Source organism: Myotis daubentonii, chromosome 10 (assembly GCF_963259705.1).
Source record: "Myotis daubentonii chromosome 10, mMyoDau2.1, whole genome shotgun sequence".
Lineage (NCBI taxonomy): Eukaryota > Metazoa > Chordata > Mammalia > Chiroptera > Vespertilionidae > Myotis > Myotis daubentonii.
Window position 1 is genome coordinate 15,152,586 of NC_081849.1, and position 19,375 is coordinate 15,171,960.

The 19,375-nt window shown below is 38.5% G+C and overlaps 1 pseudogene; it reads right to left on the reverse strand.

Moving 5' to 3' along the window:
- Positions 1 to 5,055: 5,055 nt before the first annotated feature.
- Positions 5,056 to 18,856, reverse strand: LOC132211265 (ras-related protein Rab-21-like; annotated as a pseudogene).
- Positions 18,857 to 19,375: the final 519 nt, after the last annotated feature.

Here is a 19,375-nt window from a genome sequence, read left to right on the forward strand (position 1 = left end):
TTGTGTCCTAACATGTGATCTACTAGTATATTTGAAAATGTCCCATATGCACTTGAGAAGAATGTATATTCCATAGTTTTGGGGTGAAATGTTCTGAAGATGTCAATTAGTTCCATGTGATCTAGTGAGTCATTTAGGATTGTTGTTTCCTAGTTGATCTTTTGTCTAGAAGATATCTCCAATTATTTCAATTGGGTATTAAAGTCCCCTACTATGATTGTATTGTTGTTTATCTCTCCCTTGATATCTTTCCGAAGTTTTTAATGTATTTAGATGCTCCTGTATTGGGTGCAATAATGTTTACCAAAGTTATATCCTCTTGCATCAATCTAGTATTATAAAGTGAACTTCATTATCTCTTCTTATGGCCTTCTCTTTGAGGGCTATTTTGTCAGATATAAGTATTGCTACCCCAGCTTTATTTTCACTTCCATTTGCCTGAAAAAAAAATTTTTTTCCCCCATCCCTTCACTTTCTGTCTGTGTGAGTCCTCTGTTCTTAGTGGGTCTCTTGTAGCCAGTATACATGTTTTCTTATCCATTCGGCTTCCCTATGTCTTTTGATTAGAGCATTTAATCCATTTACCTTTAAGATTATTATTGATAGGTACCTGTTTGTTGCTATTTTTATTCTTTATACCTGTGTTCCTTCCTCCATTTTTATTTATTTTTTTTACAACAGTTCCTTTAGCATTGCTGGTTTGGTGCTAATAAACTTCCTTAGTCTTTTCTTTTCTTCTTCTTTTTTTTTTTGTCTGTGAAGTTCCAGATTTCCCCTTCAATTTTGAATGATAGCCTTGCTGGATAGAGTATTCTTGGATTCAGCCTCATGCTTTTCGCCACTTTGTATACTTCATTCCATTCCCTTCTTGCCTGATGTGTTTCTGTTGAGAAATCATCTGATAGTCTAATGGGAGATCCCTTGTAGGTAACTTTCTGTTGCTCTCCTGCAGCCTTTATGATTCTTTCTTTGTCTTCTACATTTACCAATTTAATTATGATGTATCTTGATGTAGGTCTCTTTGGATTCATCTTGATTGGGAATCTATGTGCTTCTTGGAATTGTGGTACTTTTTACTTCCCAAAGTCAGGGAAGTTTTCTGTCATTATTTCTTCAAACAGGTTTACTATTCATTGCTCAGCTTCCTCTCCTTCTGGCATCCCTATTATGTGGATGTTGTTTCATTTTGTGTTGTCCCAAAGCTCCCATAATCTCCTCCTGCTTTTTAATTTTGTTTTCATCTAGTTGCTGCTCTGATTGGGTGCTGATCTAGTTGGGTGATTTTTCCACCTTGTCTTCTAACTCACTGATTCAGCCCTCAGCTTCTTCTATTCTAGTGTTGAAACATTCCATTGTATATTTCATTTCTTTTTTTTTTTTTTAATATATTTTATTGCTTTTTCACAGAGAGGAAGGGAGAGGGATAGACAGCCAGAAACATCGATGAGAGAGAAGCATCGATCAGCCGCCTCCCGCACACCCCCCACTGGGGATGTGCCTGCAACCAAGGTACATGCCCTTGACCGGAATCGAACCCAGGACCCTTCAGTCTCCAGGCCAATGCTCTATCCAGTGAGCCAAACCGGCCAGGGCCCATTGTATATTTCATTGCAGCTATGTCATTCTTCAGTTCCTCTTGATTCTTACTCATGTTGGTGTATATCTCATTCAGCTCCTTATAATTTTCATTGAGTTGCATGTATTTGTCTTCAAGACGTTTGAGCACCCTTATAACTATTACTCTGAATTATGTCTATGAAAAATTAATTTCCTCCATTTAATTTAGTCCATTTTCTTGTGATTTTTCCTTTTCTTTCTTTTGTCTCCCATTTTGGCTGTCCCATTGCATTTGTTTCTATGCATTAGATGAAAATGCTATGCCAACCAGATTTTTGGGGTGGTCCTATGTAGTAGGTGCTTTGTGGGACCCAGTGTTGCAGTCTCTCAGATCTCCTGAGCTGGGTGCTCTAGGAAAGCTCCCTACTTTAGTTATTTGGGTTCTCCTGATGTAGTTAGGTCTTGAATGTTATTGTCCCATTCACAGATGGAGTCTCTTCACAGGTTGTCTGAGTATGTGACTCATCCCCAACTTCATGCAAGCTGTTGTAGATGTGCTCAAGGGCCCGGCACTCATGGGAAGTGTTGCCTGATGTCTCACTGGCTTGCAACTCATTGTGCAGTCCTATAGCTTGCTGCCAGAGTGGTGTGCAACTCTTTGACTCACTGTGGGATCCCTATCCCTCTGAGGACTCACTGTGGTGTCCTAGAGCCTATGGCTGGGCTGGGGTGCACTCTGCAACTCTGAGCACAACTCTGGTTACTGTGGCATGCATTCTACGACTCACTGCAGGAGTCCTGGAGTCCGCACTGGGGTGGCGGGGGTCCTGATGACTGTAGTTGAGGTGGCACAACTCTGGCCAGGGTATGGTGCTCTCTGAGGCTCACTGAGCAATCTGGAGTGGTGTCCTAGCCCAGAGAGTGCCCGCTGTGGTAGCAGGGGCTCCCTGTCCAGAAGAGCCTGATTCCAGCGAGATCTAACTGTCCCTCACACACACACACACACACACACACACACACACACACACACCTACCATGAACATCCACACAGTCCCCTCTCACTCCCTTACTCACTCACATTCTCTCTCTCACTCCAGTCTTGCTGGCTGCCATGCTTTAGCCCTTCAACAAATTATTTTTTATTTTAGTGAGAAAATAATGTTCCATGGAGCTTTTAAAAACTCAAAATCAGTTTAAATTTAAACTCTTATTTAAAGATTTTATCTCCATTAAAAAATCAATTTTTGTGGACTCCCTAGCCCAGATATCATGTCAAACAAAAAGGGAAATTTTTGAGAATATCCCTATGTCTCTGGTAACACTTTCAAATCCCAGATCCCAGTTAATACAAATCCCACTTTTCTTATATTTTATAACATGAGAAAAACTACCCTACATTTTGAAACTTTCAAACACCCTTCTAATTGTATAGAATAAATCATTTTTTATATATAATTATTCAAAACTAAATTTTAAGGATTTTCTATAACCAGAACTTTTTAATATTCACTTTATGTTATAATCTTGAATTCTTATCCATTTGTGTATCCTCATTCACCCAATGAGTGTTTTATTGCCTGGATGGATAAGGACTTTCAACCCCAGTTTTTCAAAGGGCAGGCATCTAACACTATAGGCCTGTCATTCTTTTGTACACCATATTCTATCATCACAAATTGCAAATTCAGATCTCTCAGGCCAGCATTCATCACAAAGACCAGATGTCTTTCAGTCATGAATACTCCACAACTAATCATTGTTATTCTCTCATACTGCCAGCAGCATCATTCAGGGATGACTAACTCTGACTCTATTTTACTCTATGAATCAGAAGTGGTTATGGATAATATGAATACTCAATATTGAATTATATGAATTAAATGTCAGCATCCAGTTAGAGATATTAATAACAGCCTTTGTTTTACTATAAGGGTTAGTATTGGTTTGAATTAGATATAAGGCAAAATATCATACTGAAAACCACATAATAGAAATCTGCTTTGATCCTTAATCTTCTAGGTTTTTTATTTCATTTCATTTCATTTTTTCTTAGACATAATATTTACTTGTTTTCCAAGTACAACAGAAATAGAAACATACATACATATACATATATACATATTATAATGAAAACAATTTATGTTAATTTTTATAATTTGTGTTCCTTCTGTTAGTAGTACCTGATTCTATTAAAATTAACAAATTTAATTTCAGTCCTATGCTTAATGAAAAAAAATCTGACGAGAGACTAATTTACAAAGTATACAAGAATATAATTTTATAATAAATCTTTCCAGTGTTTGCTGTAACTGCATTACATGAAATGTTTCCCTTCACAGAAACTCGGAACAGCTCTTACAAAATTAAGTGAAACGTTCTGTGTTCATCTCTGGCAAGCACTGAACGAATGCAACTCACTCACAAAGGATCTAAAAGTGCTGCCTCCGGAGCATAAACCACACTGATATGCTGTATGATGAGTCCTGGTGAGTGGCTACTATCCGGGACCTCTTCCTCTCTTCTCACAACTAGTGAACCCGTCTCATATGAAGGCTAAGAAAAAAACTAAAGACATTGAAGAAGTGATACTCAGCATGCTCCACTCAAAGATTTCTAAGAGAAGCATTCTAAAGCAAAATCGGCAGACTTCATCTCTTTCATACACACACATACACATAAAGGAAACAACACACACCAAAAGGCAAATGTTGCAATTCAGTCATCAGATGGAGTTTCAGAGGCCAAACATGTGACAGCAGCAATAGTTCAAGTAAATTATATGTGAAAATTTAAACATTCCACTTTAAGTTAAGACATAAGTGAAGGGAGCTATGATCTTTGTGTGTCAGAGTTAGAAAGATTAGGCATTATCTCCAAATACTAATCACTTTACAGTCATCAATGAGACTAATGTACATATTTTTGCACCTTGCACGTGTAAAAGCAGATAAAATATTGAATCTGTAATTTACAATGTATTTTACCAGCTCAGCATATAGGATGCATATAGATTATATCAAAGTGGTAGACAGAGGCCTGTACAAACCCTGCAAAAATAGTATATCGTGTATCTGCTAATTGAAAAACAGAAATAAAATCAGTTTGTTCTTTGGAAGTGATGCTATTCAAACTGCCACAAAATACAAAGAGCTGCAAAACATATACCATTCCAACAATATGTACTTATTCAATAAAGATTTGATTTAATAGATTATAAATGAAGCCTTTAAGTAGTTGTTTTCTACAAGTACATCATCCCTTATTAAAGAACAAAATATGTGAAAAAGCAATTGGTAATTACTTTGTCAACAGTTGTAGAAAATGCCAAATCTCTGCTCACAAACTCTGCTAAATTGAGCACTTAAGGTCTCTGCAGTTTTGTACACATAATTTAAAATACTGTTAATGATTCCATTGGTAATGTGACTTGGAATATGGCAGTCTTCACGTGGAGGGCAATGGTCCACAGTTTGTGTTTCATTTCTTAGGTGTGAACAGTTATCCAGAAGAACAGCAAGCTCCATCATTAATAATCTGTACTCCTCTCCTGGCAGCTCTTGGTTGACTTGAGCCACCACCCTTTGCCTTCTCATCCACTTGTGCTGTCTCTATCCTTTTACAAAGGTCAAGAAAGAGTTTCTGCCCTAACCGGTTTGGCTCAGTGGATAGAGCATCAGCCTGTGGACTGAAGCGTCCCAGGTTTGATTCCAGTCAAGGGCATGTACCTTGGTTGTGGGAATATCCCTAGTAGGGGGTGTGCAGGAGGCAGCTGATCGATGTTTCTCTCTCATTGATGTTTCTAACTCTCTATTTCTCTCCCTTCCTCTCTGTAAAAAATCAATAAGATATATTTAAAAAATAGAAAGAAAAAAGAAAGAGTTCCTCAGTTCTTTCGTTCTGTTTGGCTGATGTGTGATAATGTTTTGCTCCTACAGATTCCGCATATGATTCTGCTTCCTAAATGGAAACATGTCTCTCCTTTTCCAAGTCTATTGTATGACCAACTATACATACACAGATTTCATTTCCAACACTTTCTGTAATTCTTTGACCAGGTGTTTTACCTTCTGGAAAGAATCTTCGTCCGTTATATCATAAGCTAAAATAGTTTCGTTTGAATCTCTGTAGGAAATTTGATCCAATGCATGGAATCTCTCTTGACCTGCTGTATCCCATATAACAAGATTTACTCTTTTCCCACCAGTATTTAACTTGTTTGTTTTGAATGATGCTGCGAAGTGGTGATGTGTTTGTCCTTGAACTCTCCGGTGAAGTCTTCCCCACGCTCTGAGCTCCCTGCAGCCCTTGTAGTGCCTTCACAGTGGCAGCCTGTGCAGGCCCCTTGACACTGGCCCCCTAACTTAACCCTCCTGACCCAACCCCCTAACCCAACCCTGGGTGCCCTCTAAACTATCTCCTGGGGTGGAGCCTGGAAGGACCCAGGGAAAGTCTGAGAATGAAGAGCCCCAGCAGCCATATCAGGCACCAGACAAAGGTGAACTCTTCTAGGTTTTTTTTTATCATTTCAATTACAGTTGACATACAGTATCATATTAGTTTGCTGTTTGAATCAGGTCGCTAGAAAAATTTTGGAAGATAACCTAATGCATATATCAAAGTTATTGACACTAGAAATTGAAGTAATTTGTTCTCACTGCTTTTGCTATAGTTTTATTATTAAACACTGGAGATAGTCTAACCAGTTAATCAATACTACAATTAATTTTTTCTAGAAAGACTGACTTAACATGAATTAGCCTGAAACCATATTGGTATATAACTTCAAAACCTAAATAACTCAATTTCAAACACTAGATAGCATGTCAAAGAATTCAGTTGTTTAGAGTTATACATTGGAATCTACTTGATCTTTGAGGTCTTCTCAGAGAAATGTACTGTTAAAAATGTGATATCCCATTGATATTTTAATACTTTTTTTAAGTTGCTACAATGAATGATATGAGTCGTTTATATGGGCTGAACAAGTAATAGAAACTCATATTGTATGTAGTTTAAGCCTGGAAAGATAATAATATTTAGACTATTCGACCTGTAAAAGACTGTTTCTAATTTGTAAATGATGGACAGGAATATTATTTACCTCTTAAGTTTTGTGAAGGATTAAAGTAATATTTATAAATTGTTTTTATGGCATATCGATTTTAAAAGACCTAAGTTCATACTAGTGATCATTCTTTTGGGCAAATTTCTTGATTAATATTTTTTTAAAAAATTTATCTTTATTGTTGAAAGCATTACAGATCCCCCCTCCCAATTGACCCCCTCCACCTTGCACCTCCTTCCCCCAAGCCTACCACACTATTGTCTGTGCCCATGGGTTAGGCATATATGTTCTTTGGTTAATCTCTTCCACTCCTACACTCTCCTTCCCTCTGAAATTCATCAGTCTGTCCCATGCTTCTGTGTCTCTAGATCTGTTTTATTCCTCAGTTTATTTTGTTCTTTATATTCCACATATAAGTGAGATCAGGTGTTACCTGCCTTTCTCTGACTGGCTTATTTCATTTAGCATAATACTCTCCAGATCCCTCCATGCTGTCTCAAAGGGTAAGATATCCTCTTTTTTTTTTTTTTTTTTTTTTTTTTTTTTTACTGCTGCATGTATTCCATTGTGTAAATGTACCACATCTTTTAATCTACCCATCTACTGATGGGCACCTAATACCTCAAAAATTCTATGTAAGGTATAAAATATATATGAGCTATATGTGTTAAAATATTCTGTGCTTCCTTAGTACTTACACCCTAGTGGGGAGCACAGGAAGCAGCTTTACTAGTGCCATTAAGAGAATATGGAGCCCGGCTGGTGTGGCTCAGTGACTTAGCATCAACCTATGAACCAGGAGGTCACGGTTCAATTCCCAGTCAGGGCACATGCCCCCATTGCAGGCTTGATCCCCAGTAAGGGGTGTGCAGGAGGCAGCCAAATCTCAGACGGAAGTTTGGGGTGGGAGGGTGGGAGGTAATGAATCAAAGACTTTATATGCATACATTCATAACCCACAGACACAGACAATAGGGGGGGGCTGGAAGGGCTGGAGGGGGCTAAAGGGGGAAAAAGGTGACGTAATATTTGCAACAATAAAGAATTTTTTAAAACACATAAATAAGTAAGTAAATCAATAAATAAACACTTTACATCTTTGAGGGATTCCAAAGACAAGAAACAGTATTTTCCAATGATTCCTTTATACATTTTGTATATATATATATATATATATATATGTATATATATATATATATATACACACACACACACACACACACATATATATATATACACACACATACATTTTATCTGTGTGCATATACATCATATATATGGTGTGTCTTCCATACACTCACATTGGTATTTTGTATGTAAGGTAAGAATTGTCTCATTCTAACATTATTTAACATTAGGGGCCCAGTGCACGAAATTCGTGCACTGGGTGTGTGTGTGTGTGGGGAGTGTCCCTCAGCCCAGCCTGCCCCCTCTCACATACTGGGAGCCCTCAGGCATTGACCCCCATCACCCTCCAATCGCCTGATCGGCCCCTTGCCCAGGCCTGATGCCTCCGCCAGAGGTGTCAGGCTTGGACAGGGGATCCCCATCTCCCCCCGATCACTGGCTCTGGCCCCCTCCCAGGCCTGAGGCCTCTGGCCCAGGAATCATGCCTGGGCAGGGGACCCCCATCTCCCTCTGATCACTTGCTCCACCCCCCGCCCAAGCCTGATGCCTCTGACCCAGGCTTCAGGCCTGGGCAAGGGGACCATCATATCCCCCCAATCCCCGGCTCTGCCCCCCGCCCAGGCCTGATGCCTCGGCCAGAGGAGTTGACCCTCATCACCCTCTGATCACCAATCACCGGATCGGCCCCTTGACCAGGCCTGAGGCTTCCGGCAGAGGTGTCAGGCCTGGGCAGGGGACCCCCAGCTCCCCGCGCTTGCAGGCTCCGCCCCTGCCCAGGCCTAACGCCTCTGGCCTAGGCGTCTGGCCCGGGCAGCGGGGACCTGCAGCTGCATCGGCCCCGCGATCGTGGGCTCCGCTTTAGGCCCAGGCAAGGGACCCCTAGCTCCTGGGACTGCCAGCTTCGACCGTGCCCAGCTCCCATCGCTGGCTCCACCCCTACTTCCTGCTATCACTGGCCAGGGCGGCAAAGGCATCTGATTCTCTGATCATGGCTGGGGGGCCACCTTTGCCCTGCCCCCCAGCTCTTAGCTCCCCCCTGGGTTTCCGATCACTGTCAGTGGGCTTCTTCCTGCTTTCCCTTTCGCCTCCCTGCATTGTGCCTATATATGCAAATTAACCGCCATCTTGTTGGCAGTTAACTGCCAATCATAGTTGGCAGTTAATTTGCATATAGCCCTGATTAGCCAATGAAAAGGGTATCGCCGTACGCCAATTACCATTTTTCTCTTTTATTAGTGTAGATTGTTATGTCTTTTATTGTCAATCCCTTATAGAAAAACATCCATACTACTACATGCACGAATTAGGAGCTGAAGCTACAAAACCCATTAAAACATGATTAATTTCTGTCCTTGAAGCCTGAAAGAGGTATATGAAAAAGAGCTATATATGCTGTAAAGGAGAGATGAGCAATGCACTGTGGAAGTAGAGAGGAAGAAATAGGAAGTTCTTAAATGAAGGTAGTTAGAAGAAATTTCAGAAGCTGGAGGCAAAGGCCATTTGGAAGCTAGAGCTACAAAACCTGTAAGAACATGATTAATTTCTGTCCTTGATGTCAGGAAAATAGGTATATGAGAAAGAGCTATAAGTGCTATAAAAGAGTACACTGTGTTATGGGAGTGGAGATGAAGAAATAGCAAATTTTTAAAAGAAAGTAGTTAGATAAAATTTAAAGGTAAAATAAAATTTGAGTGGAAGCTTAAAGAATTTATATGATTTAATTAGTGCATTTCATCTCCTCAGTAATTGGAAAGATGATTTCTTCCTGCCGCTATTAATTACTCATTTCTGATTAGAAACAAGTTACTAAAATTAATCCAGATAAATACATAGGAGTGTTTTAAGAGAACAACCTTTGTGTCTACTTATCTTCAACTATTCTTTTTCGGATATTGTATAAGAAAAGTGTAATTTTAGTAGATGAAAATATAAGCCCCATTGTTAATTAATCTGAAATGAAACAAGTCATTACATAATATTTTCTCAATATTTTCTTTAGTTGTCCTAGCTCAGTGATGGTGAACCTTTTGAGCTCGGCGTGTCAGCATTTTGAAAAACCCTAACTTAACTCTGGTGCCATGTCACATATAGAAATTTTTTGATATTTGCAACCATAGTAAAACAAAGACTTATATTTTTGATATTTATTTTATATATTTAAATTCCATTTAACAAAGAAAAATCAACCAAAAAAATGAGTTCACGTGTCACCTCTGTCACACGTGTCATAGGTTCGCCATCACTGTTAGCTGGATAGAGTCAGACTTGGGAGTGAAGGGTCCTGGGTTTGATTCTGGTCAAGGGGACATGCCCAGTAGGGGCTTAATCCCCAGTAGGGGGCAGGAAGAGGCAGCCAATCAGCAATTCTCTTTCATCATTGATGTTTCTATTTCTCTTTCCCTCTCTCTTCCTCTCAGAAATCAATAAAAATATATTTTTAAAAAATTAAAAAAAGATTTCCCTCAGTTTATTTAATTACCATTTACCATTACATAAACTATATATGGAACTACTAAAATGGTTGTGGTATTTCCTGATTTTTTAAAGTGCTGACATTGAATAATATTACTTTTATGTAAACCTCATGTACCAAGAAAAAATAATTTCTTTTATGAAAAAGAGATAACATTTAACATGGATTAAAAACAGCTATAATATCATCTGGCATTTAGTAAAAGTACATAACGGATGCTGAATGGACTAGTGTATAAAGAATGAATGAATAAATGAATGAATGAATGAGTCATGCTCCATAAGACTTAATTAATATAATTAATGTGTGTGATGTTTTGTGTGTAAATTATATTTTATGGACCTATAATACAGTCAAAGAAACATATACATACCCCTATTTACCCGTGTGAGATTGACTATGTTGCTGACATCTGTTTCCTTTTCTTCCTCTGATTTTTTATATGGTTAGGTTTTCATCAGTATGCTTGCTGTTGCTAAGATATGTACTTTTCTGTATTTTTATTGCTTTTTCTCTCATATATATGTACATAACGTGTGTGGTTGAGAAAGGAAGGAGACTAACTAATGTCTCTTTGTCTCCCTCTGCCCCTAAGTCTCTCTCTCTCTCTCTCTCTCTCTCTCTCTCTCCCTCTCTCTCTCTCCCCCCCTATCATAGGTGTATCCCTGCCCATGAATACAATTGTTTTATATTCCTTACCTCTTTGAAGTTGTATTGAGTGAATATTTAAAGGAAGGGTAGAGGAGGGAGGTAGAAGAGAGTAAAGGGGATATAAATTGTGAGGGGAGAAGACTTGACCTTTGTGGTAAACACACAACACAACATACAGATGATGTATTGCAGATGTACTGAAACGGATACAATTTTATTAGTTAATTGCACCACAATAAATTCAATTTAAAAAGAATAATGAAAGGTTTTCCACAAAAAATAAAGATTATCCATTTGAAAGCCATCGAGTTATCAGCCTGCTCAAGTCAGCTATCTGTATGGGCCCAGTCCCTGGGACAGGACACTGTGAAGCTTTGTTGCACACGCTGCTGAAAATGAGAGACTGTGTCAGTCACTAGTAAATCACCCCCAGGAATGAAGAAGTCATTCTAATTTACTAACTGCAGAGAAAAAATATCAGAAAATTCATAAAACATTTTATTGATAGGATTGATGATCTAACAATGAACAGTTTGTTGGAGAGTGCGTCAGAAGGCAATGTGTGTGTATGGATGCATGCACATTTGCTCTGATATTACAGTCATCATAGGTAAGCTTCATTTTGGTGTTAATCACTGCTGAAACGGAAAGCTGGCTTATTTTGTTTTAATAGGAGTCAATCAGAAAAAGCTCTCCTTTTATCAATATGCAGAGAACAGTTTAGCCCACAGGATAGAAAACAAATCAGCACAGAAGAGGAGTCGGCCAATAAAACAAAAAATGGTATGTGCTAACATAGACAGAGGTGAAACATAAAATTAATAGACACGCGGAAGCAAGAAATGTCAATGTCAGCTCTCTCTGCAGTGGTTAAAGGTTACCCTGTTTATAGGAAATCTATGATTGAGTCTCATTTCTTGGAAGAATTTTGTTATACCCAAGGGGAGAGTTAAAGGATTACCGCTCTTATCACAATCAAAACACCAGGAATGAAAACCCCACTGGGAAAACAAATGTTTTAATAATCCACATTAGTAGCACTAAAGTAAAATGTCATGAATAACCAAGCTATTTCAACTTTTAAATCCCACACTTGGGCTGGCATTCTAAATCAGACAATAAAAAGATCCCTAGAGCCATGTGCTATTAAAACCAAATTCATTTCCAGAAAGTGCTCTGCTGTAGTTTTACTATTCAAAAAACACTGTGACTGAGTTTAACAGTATTGACATGGGGTTTATGGTTTCTTCTCTCTCTGACATGTTCTGTATGGATGGTAGGCTATGAATATGACTACACTGACTGATTTCCCCACAGATTTGTAAAGTCCTAACAAAGCTATTGTTAAATTAGTAAGTTGGTTGCATTAACACAGGCATGTTATGTGCCAATACCAATTATAAGACAAAGAATAGTTTCTTTTAATTTCCTAAGAGTAGCAAAATGAATGACTATAAAAATCAGTTGGAGGAAGCCAATAAGTGTTTTTTTGGAATACTTAGAAAGCCTGAAATGAAAGAATGAAGTGAAGTATTTGTCAACAATTCCCTGAAGGTCAGGTTTAACAGCAGTTAACTAATGCCTTTCAAGAAATCTGCTCTAGAGGATCAGAAATTTAAGAAATAAAGTTGGCATTGTCTTGAACAGTGACTTTCACTATCTTTAACAAAGCATATCTAAATGCTATTTCAACAGAGAGCATCAAAGTTAATCAACTGCTTTTGCAACCCCTTATTGCAAAAACAGTGAATCACTACCTTTTGCACGAAAGAAAAAGCAATGGAGTGAAGACAAGGGATCCCACCCAAGTTACTAGATTAGGTTGGCATAGACCAGCCAGCAGCTGACTGCAGTATTTGGAAAACACTGTTTTGGTTACTGAAACTATAAAAATGAGCTGCAGTTTGAAATGTGCAACCTTTAACCAGGTTGTTTCAAGAGTAAAAATACTGAAACTTAAGAACAAAAAAATATGTATCCCTCTGCTTGATATTGTTAAGCATTCTTGACATTTGAATGAAGCAGCAAAATAATTAGTCACCTAAATCTATTTTGGCTCCTTTTCCAATAAGTGGACACTCAGCTGAAAGTGAAATAAATAATACATTATAAATTCAAATGCTCCTTTCCACGTAACAGGCACACAGAGATGGAGTTGAATTACTATTCAATTCTGGAATAAGTCTGGGCATATGTCTGGAATAAGTTGTTCCACCCAGATTTCTATAAAGATATGAGTAATTATACAATAGTAACAGGCTTTAACTATTACTACCAGGAAATTTACACAGTCATCTGACAGATTCTGGAAAAAAATGGCAGCTTAAGGTGCATCTGCTAAATTGCCATAAACATTTCAAATTATCAATAGCAAGAAAAATGTTATCAAAGAAATATAAAAACTCCATTGAGTATAGACAAATACTTTTCAAATGATGCTTGATAAATCTCTTCTCAGATGAATTCCTTTCCAGCTTCAATAAGTAAACTGGCAGTTGGGGGCTTTTGTTGCAGTACAATCAGAAATAACACCTGCAAATTAAACCAAACTCCGACTATCAGGTCAGCTAACAGTCTGACAGGTGCAGGCATCAACTATCACCTACAAAAATTAAGATCTACCCATACTCACAGTTTGAGCATATTTCTTTAATATTTAACTGGAGCCAACATTTATTAGTTTAACATTTTAACTTAAGTCATTTATAAGAACCTTCTTTCCTGGAAATTCATGGACAGTAATTCATAAAAAGTACAGGTGTGATTACCTTAACTATATAAAGAGGATAAAACAGATTTATCAACTTATGGAAATAATGTAGGAGGGGATATAAATGGCAGACCAGTATTTACTATCAACTATCAATGCTAATATGTATTTTTTAATAACACAAATTTCCCTAAACGAAGTATATGTGAAATATTTAACGCTAACCTCTATTGTTAAAGTTGGACTTTGCTAACTAAACTGGCACTGACCTGTCAATCTCAACTAATCAGACTACATTGGAGATAATGAAAAAAATAAATGCTTTGTAAAACAGCAAATTGATATTCTTGTATCTCTTTCTTTCAGAGAATTTTAATTCCTCTACAAAAGATTGCTTCCCTGGTTTCTAAATACAATGAATAAAAGATGGGGGGATTTCTTTTACAATAATTTTCTCTGGCAGTAGCTAAAAGGAGGGAGATTCATTCAACATCTAGGAAAAAAGTTAAAATGAAAACTAATAGTTTAAAACAAATAGTAGCCTTTTGTGTACTCATATGTTGGCAAAGACTTTCATGGTCCCACCTACCTTAGGTTTTGTGAATAGTGTTTTTGCAGAAGAGCATATCAGGTGTACAGAATAAAAATATATTCATTGATACATTTATTTATCTATACTAATAATAGAGGAATATGCAAATTGGCCAGGACACTGTCATGTAATGACCAATCAGCATGGGGGCAGAGCAACAGCGGAGATCTCTCAGCATGCCTGTGCCAGGGGTCCTAAGGGTGTGGAGAGGAAGGGAGAACAGATAGGCAGTTAGGGGGATCCGGCCAGGAGGGCAGAGCAGATAGGCAGTTAGGGGAATCAGGCCAGGAGGGCAGAGCAGATAGGCAGTTAGGGCCATCAGGCCAGGAGGGGAGAGCAGATAGGCAGTTAGGGGAATCAGGCCAGGAGTGAAGAGCAGATAGGCAGTTAGGGGAATCAGGCCAGGAGGGGAGAGCAGATAGGCAGTTAGGGCCATCAGGCCAGGAGGGGAGAGCAGATAGGCAGTTAGGGGGATCAGGCCAGGAGGGAAGAGCAGATAGGCAGTTAGGGGAATCAGGCCAGGAGTGAAGAGCAGATAGGCAGTTAGGGGAATCAGGCCAGGAGGGGAGAGCAGATAGGCAGTTAGGGGGATCGGGCCAGGAGGGAAGAGCAGATAGGCAGTTAGGGGAATCAGGCCAGGAGGGGAGAGCAGATAGGCAGTTAGGGTCATCAGGCCAGGAGGGGAGAGCAGTTAGGGCCATCAGGCTGGCAAGGGAGCAGTTAGGGAAATCAGGCAGGCAGGCAAGTGAGTGGTTAGGAGTCAGTGGTTCCAAATTGTGAGAGAGTGCAGCCTAGGCTGAGGCCCTCTCCTCCCCCCTGCATGAATTTTGTGCATGAGGCCTCTAGTATCTTATAATACAATTCTATTAAGAACATATGTATAAAGGGCCATCAAACAAGGATTAAACCACAACTGATGTATTATAGACCTTTGAGGAACTATTATTGAGGAATTAGCACAATATATTACCAAATCTTCAAGAATAATAAAATTCAAACTCCCCCTGAATTGAAACAGGATATAAGGGTAAGAAAGAAAACTGATCAATTCTGTCTCCTTAAATTGTATCTCACCTTTGGGAGGTTCTAGGTTACAAAAAACTCTTCCTTTTGTTCCTCTTAGTTAAACTGATAAAATCTGGAACTCAAAGTATTACTCAAAAGTAAACAATCTAGATAAAAACAAATACGTTTATAAAATAGGTCCCCATTTTTCCATAACTTAACACATCCTCAGAGTTTGGGGATCCTATACCAACTCATGTATTGTCCGTGTGGTTCTCTTTGGTCCCCACAGTGCTTGTTCAGCCTCTTAGTTACTTGGAAGCTTTTACTTTCAAGCTCCAGCCTCGTCTCCACATTAGAAATTAGCATTTCAGCAATTCCTCGGCAAAAGTTGTCCACCAAACACCTTTATTCTCTAAAGTCACTATCAAGGGAATAAGAGACTCATTCTTTGTTTTGATTCTCTCTCAGTTTGGATTGTCTGTGCATACTTCGCATCTGGGTATTCTTTAAGAGATGGACCCATGAATAATTTCACTTTCTCCTGGGACCTCAAATTCAATAATTTTTTTTTTTAAAAAAATGGCTCTTCTCTGAGTACAAGTCCAACTACAAAACTGAAATGGAAGATACAACTGGCAGCTAAAGATTTGTTGCCTCCTCACATGAAAATAGATTTGTAAATAAGAAATCATAATGCGAATAGTCAGGGAAGCACGCTGGAGAGCCAGAGGCGGGAGTTGAGGGAAACTCTGCAGAAGGTGGGCACACCACTGGGTCATAAAGAATGAGTTGTAGAGCCCCTTAAGCAACTGGCATTGGAGGGCAGTCTAAGCAGGGGAAATAGCATGTAGGAAATATTGGAAATATACTTTTTTTCATTGAGCAACTCAAAAATCATTTTATAGCAACATTCATTTAGAAAATGGAGATGTTTCATGTAGCTGGGACATGGACAATTAAGAGACTAATGGAAAATCAAGTTGTGGTAAGATTGCAATGGCTCGTTTATATCATACTTAGTAATGTGGACTTCATGCTTTGGGCAATGTGTGAAATATAAAGGTGTTTTAGATTTTATGTGTGTGTAATTTTTGTTTTTTAAATATTGTTAACAATTGTATTTTAATTGTATTTTCTTAAATTTTGTATTCAATTTTGTGTTATAGAAAGATACCTTTAGGGACTGTAAGGTATTGGTGTGATGAAATGCTTATGGTTAGTTAAGGGATAACAGCTGTCACTCACATTATTGTGGTCTGAATCAAAGAGGTAATGAATGAAAGGAAAAAGAAAAAATATATATGGTATTCAGAATATATTATGTAAGTAAACAGAGTATATATAAAGTTTATGAGCAATTTACATATTTTGATAATATTTTTACATTAAAGGAAGCTTGTTGTTATATAGAAATTTTATACTTATTGTCCAAACTGTGTGATGAATGAGGTATAAATATGTTACATTTCTAATAAATTTTATGAGAACCCATTATACATTTGGGGCATTCAAATTACAGAATTATACATGAACCCTCACACATTAACATATTTCATATACACACATTGCAAAAATTGGAAATCTAGGGAAAGATAGGAGTGAAACTAAAATAAAAAATTAGTTAAGTATAAATATAAAAATCTTCCTTAAATAAGTAAACTTGAAATATATAAAATTATATATGTAGAAAATTCTTATAATTAGTGTATAGTATTATGTTCTGGCATGATATAAATTCAGGTATGTTCAAATCACCTAGTGATGAAACAGGCAGCCTTAGAATTCCTGTACAGAATAAGAAAAGAGATATGCACGCTATTTACATTTTCCACTGCAAGCAGATTTCTAACAATATGATCTGCCTCACTCCTCATCTTATAGTCTATCCCAGTGGTCGGCAAACTGCGGCTCGCGAGCCACATGCGGCTCTTTGGAACCTTGGTGTGGCCCTTCCACAAAATACCGACTTCTGCGCATAAGCCACGAAGCTTCAATAGCACTGTACGTGCCCGCCCGCATGTGGTATTTTGTGGAAGAGCCACACTCAAGGGGCCAAAGAGCTGCATGTGGCTCATGAGCCGCAGTTTGCCGGCCACTGGGGGCTTCATCATGCTGAGCCACTCTTCCATTTTAGATGCTCTACTCATGCTTCAAATACTGAATGAATGAGTAAGATGTGGGGTCTGTTCTTCAGGACCTTACCAAATGATGCATGGGCCAGAGTGGGGTAGTGATGGTGGGATGAGGCACAAAACCAGTCCCATGTCCAGACTTACAAACAAACTCTGAAAGTGATATGAACTTTCAATATTTTGTAGAGTGTTGCAGTGATCATAATGTTTAGTGGTAGGCGTGGGGGAGGGTGGGGAGGGTCAATGTGGGGAAAAAAGGAGACATCTGTAATACTTTCAACAATAAAGATACATTTAAAAAACGTTTGGTGACTGACATTTATAATTGAAATAGTGGCAGCAAGCAGATGTGTACGGTTTGGAATTTTGACTCTGCAAGTTGAACCAATTTCAGGCTTTCATGTGCTAGAGTTTGTCATGAGGTTCTGTTAGAAGATGCCATAAGCTTAATCAGGTCAGAGAAGAATGAGAGATATGTTGCACATCTGAAAGCAGCTGTCTTTAATGATGACAGTTTTTACAGAACTGGTTACAATTACAAATATCCAGAGAAGATGAATGATTCAGTACATCCAAATACCAGTAGTCCACATTACTTGAAAATATTCAGACTGTATAACTCCTATACTGTGTGTTCCTTGAGGCAAGAGCTGTGTCTTTTTAATCTTTTTGTGATCTAACACATGCATATAGAAGACTCTTCTTGAAGAAAAGAATATAGGACCATTAATATCTAAAAATATGAACATGCCATTTATTTCATACATTCTGACTAGTTTCAGTGTATTAATGTAATATTATTGTTATGAATATATAAATGTTGTGCAATCTATGGTCAAAAAATATTAATTAGATATAAAGGTATTTTTAGTACTGGCACTTATCATCCCATGGCAAAGTTCAGTAGAGGTTACTTGTTTATTTAGTTAGGTTTAACTTTGATTGCTTCTTAAGATCAGAAATAGAGTTATCTATGCCAAGTGAAGTAGGCAAAACATACAGCATTTCTTCCTATTTAAGATTTCTGTGTCCACATTAAAACTGTTGATGTACAGTTTCTACAAGTCCTCTGTGGCATCTGGATTGGAAATATAGAAGTTAGAAGTAAGTATTCAAGTAATAATTAGTATCCAAGTGTAATGTCTATGGCTTCAAGAGTCTCTAGACACCTGTTTTGTTGCTCATCTCCCCTTGATCTTCTAATTTGCCCTTTTTATGTCAGTTCACACATAGAATTTATGTTAAAAATGTGATCACTTGAAGAAATTCAGGGAAATGCTGGCTTTTGTGCATGAAATATGGGCAAATGATTGGTCTTTTCAGTTCCTGCAAAGAAGTCATGTAGCAGTGCTGCTCACAACAAGAATTCGGCAGCTCTCAACAATGTCCCTTTGTTGTTTATTGAATATTTCATTATGTATGAGGATATGCTCTAACTTTGCTTACCATACTGCTTCCTTTTGCTGAATTTCACAATCTTAGAGGTCTTGGGAGTTGGAAACAACTGAAAGCTCTGTTGAGATTTGTGACTATCACCCATCTGGTTAGAATTACTCCTAGATTTTGCAAGAGTATCAGTGAGGCATGGCTATCACTGTCAGTTGGGATGGGCATTAAGCACTTTCTGCAGCCTAGATCACTGTGCCAGGTAGTACTTCGGTAACAAAATGCACTTCAAAGTGCCAAACATTTATTCTGTGCCATTATAACTTAGAACTGGGAGAAGCATAAAATACAGTAGAAGTTCCTAAGAGAATAAAACTCCTAGAAACAGCTTTCTAGCCCAAGGCTCTCTTATTTACATACTAGAGGCCCGATGCACGAAATTCATGCACTTGGTGGGGGGGGGGGTGGTCCTCAGCCTGCCCTGCACCCTCTCACTGTCTGGGAGCCCTCAGGGGATGTCTGGCTGATGGCTTAGGCCCACTCCCCATAGTTGGACATTCTTAGCACCTCCATGGAGGTGGGAGAGGCTCCCACCACTGCTGCTGCGCTCTCCAGCTGTGAGCCCAGCTTCTGGCTGAGCAGCGCTGCCCCTGTGGGAGCTCACTGACTACCA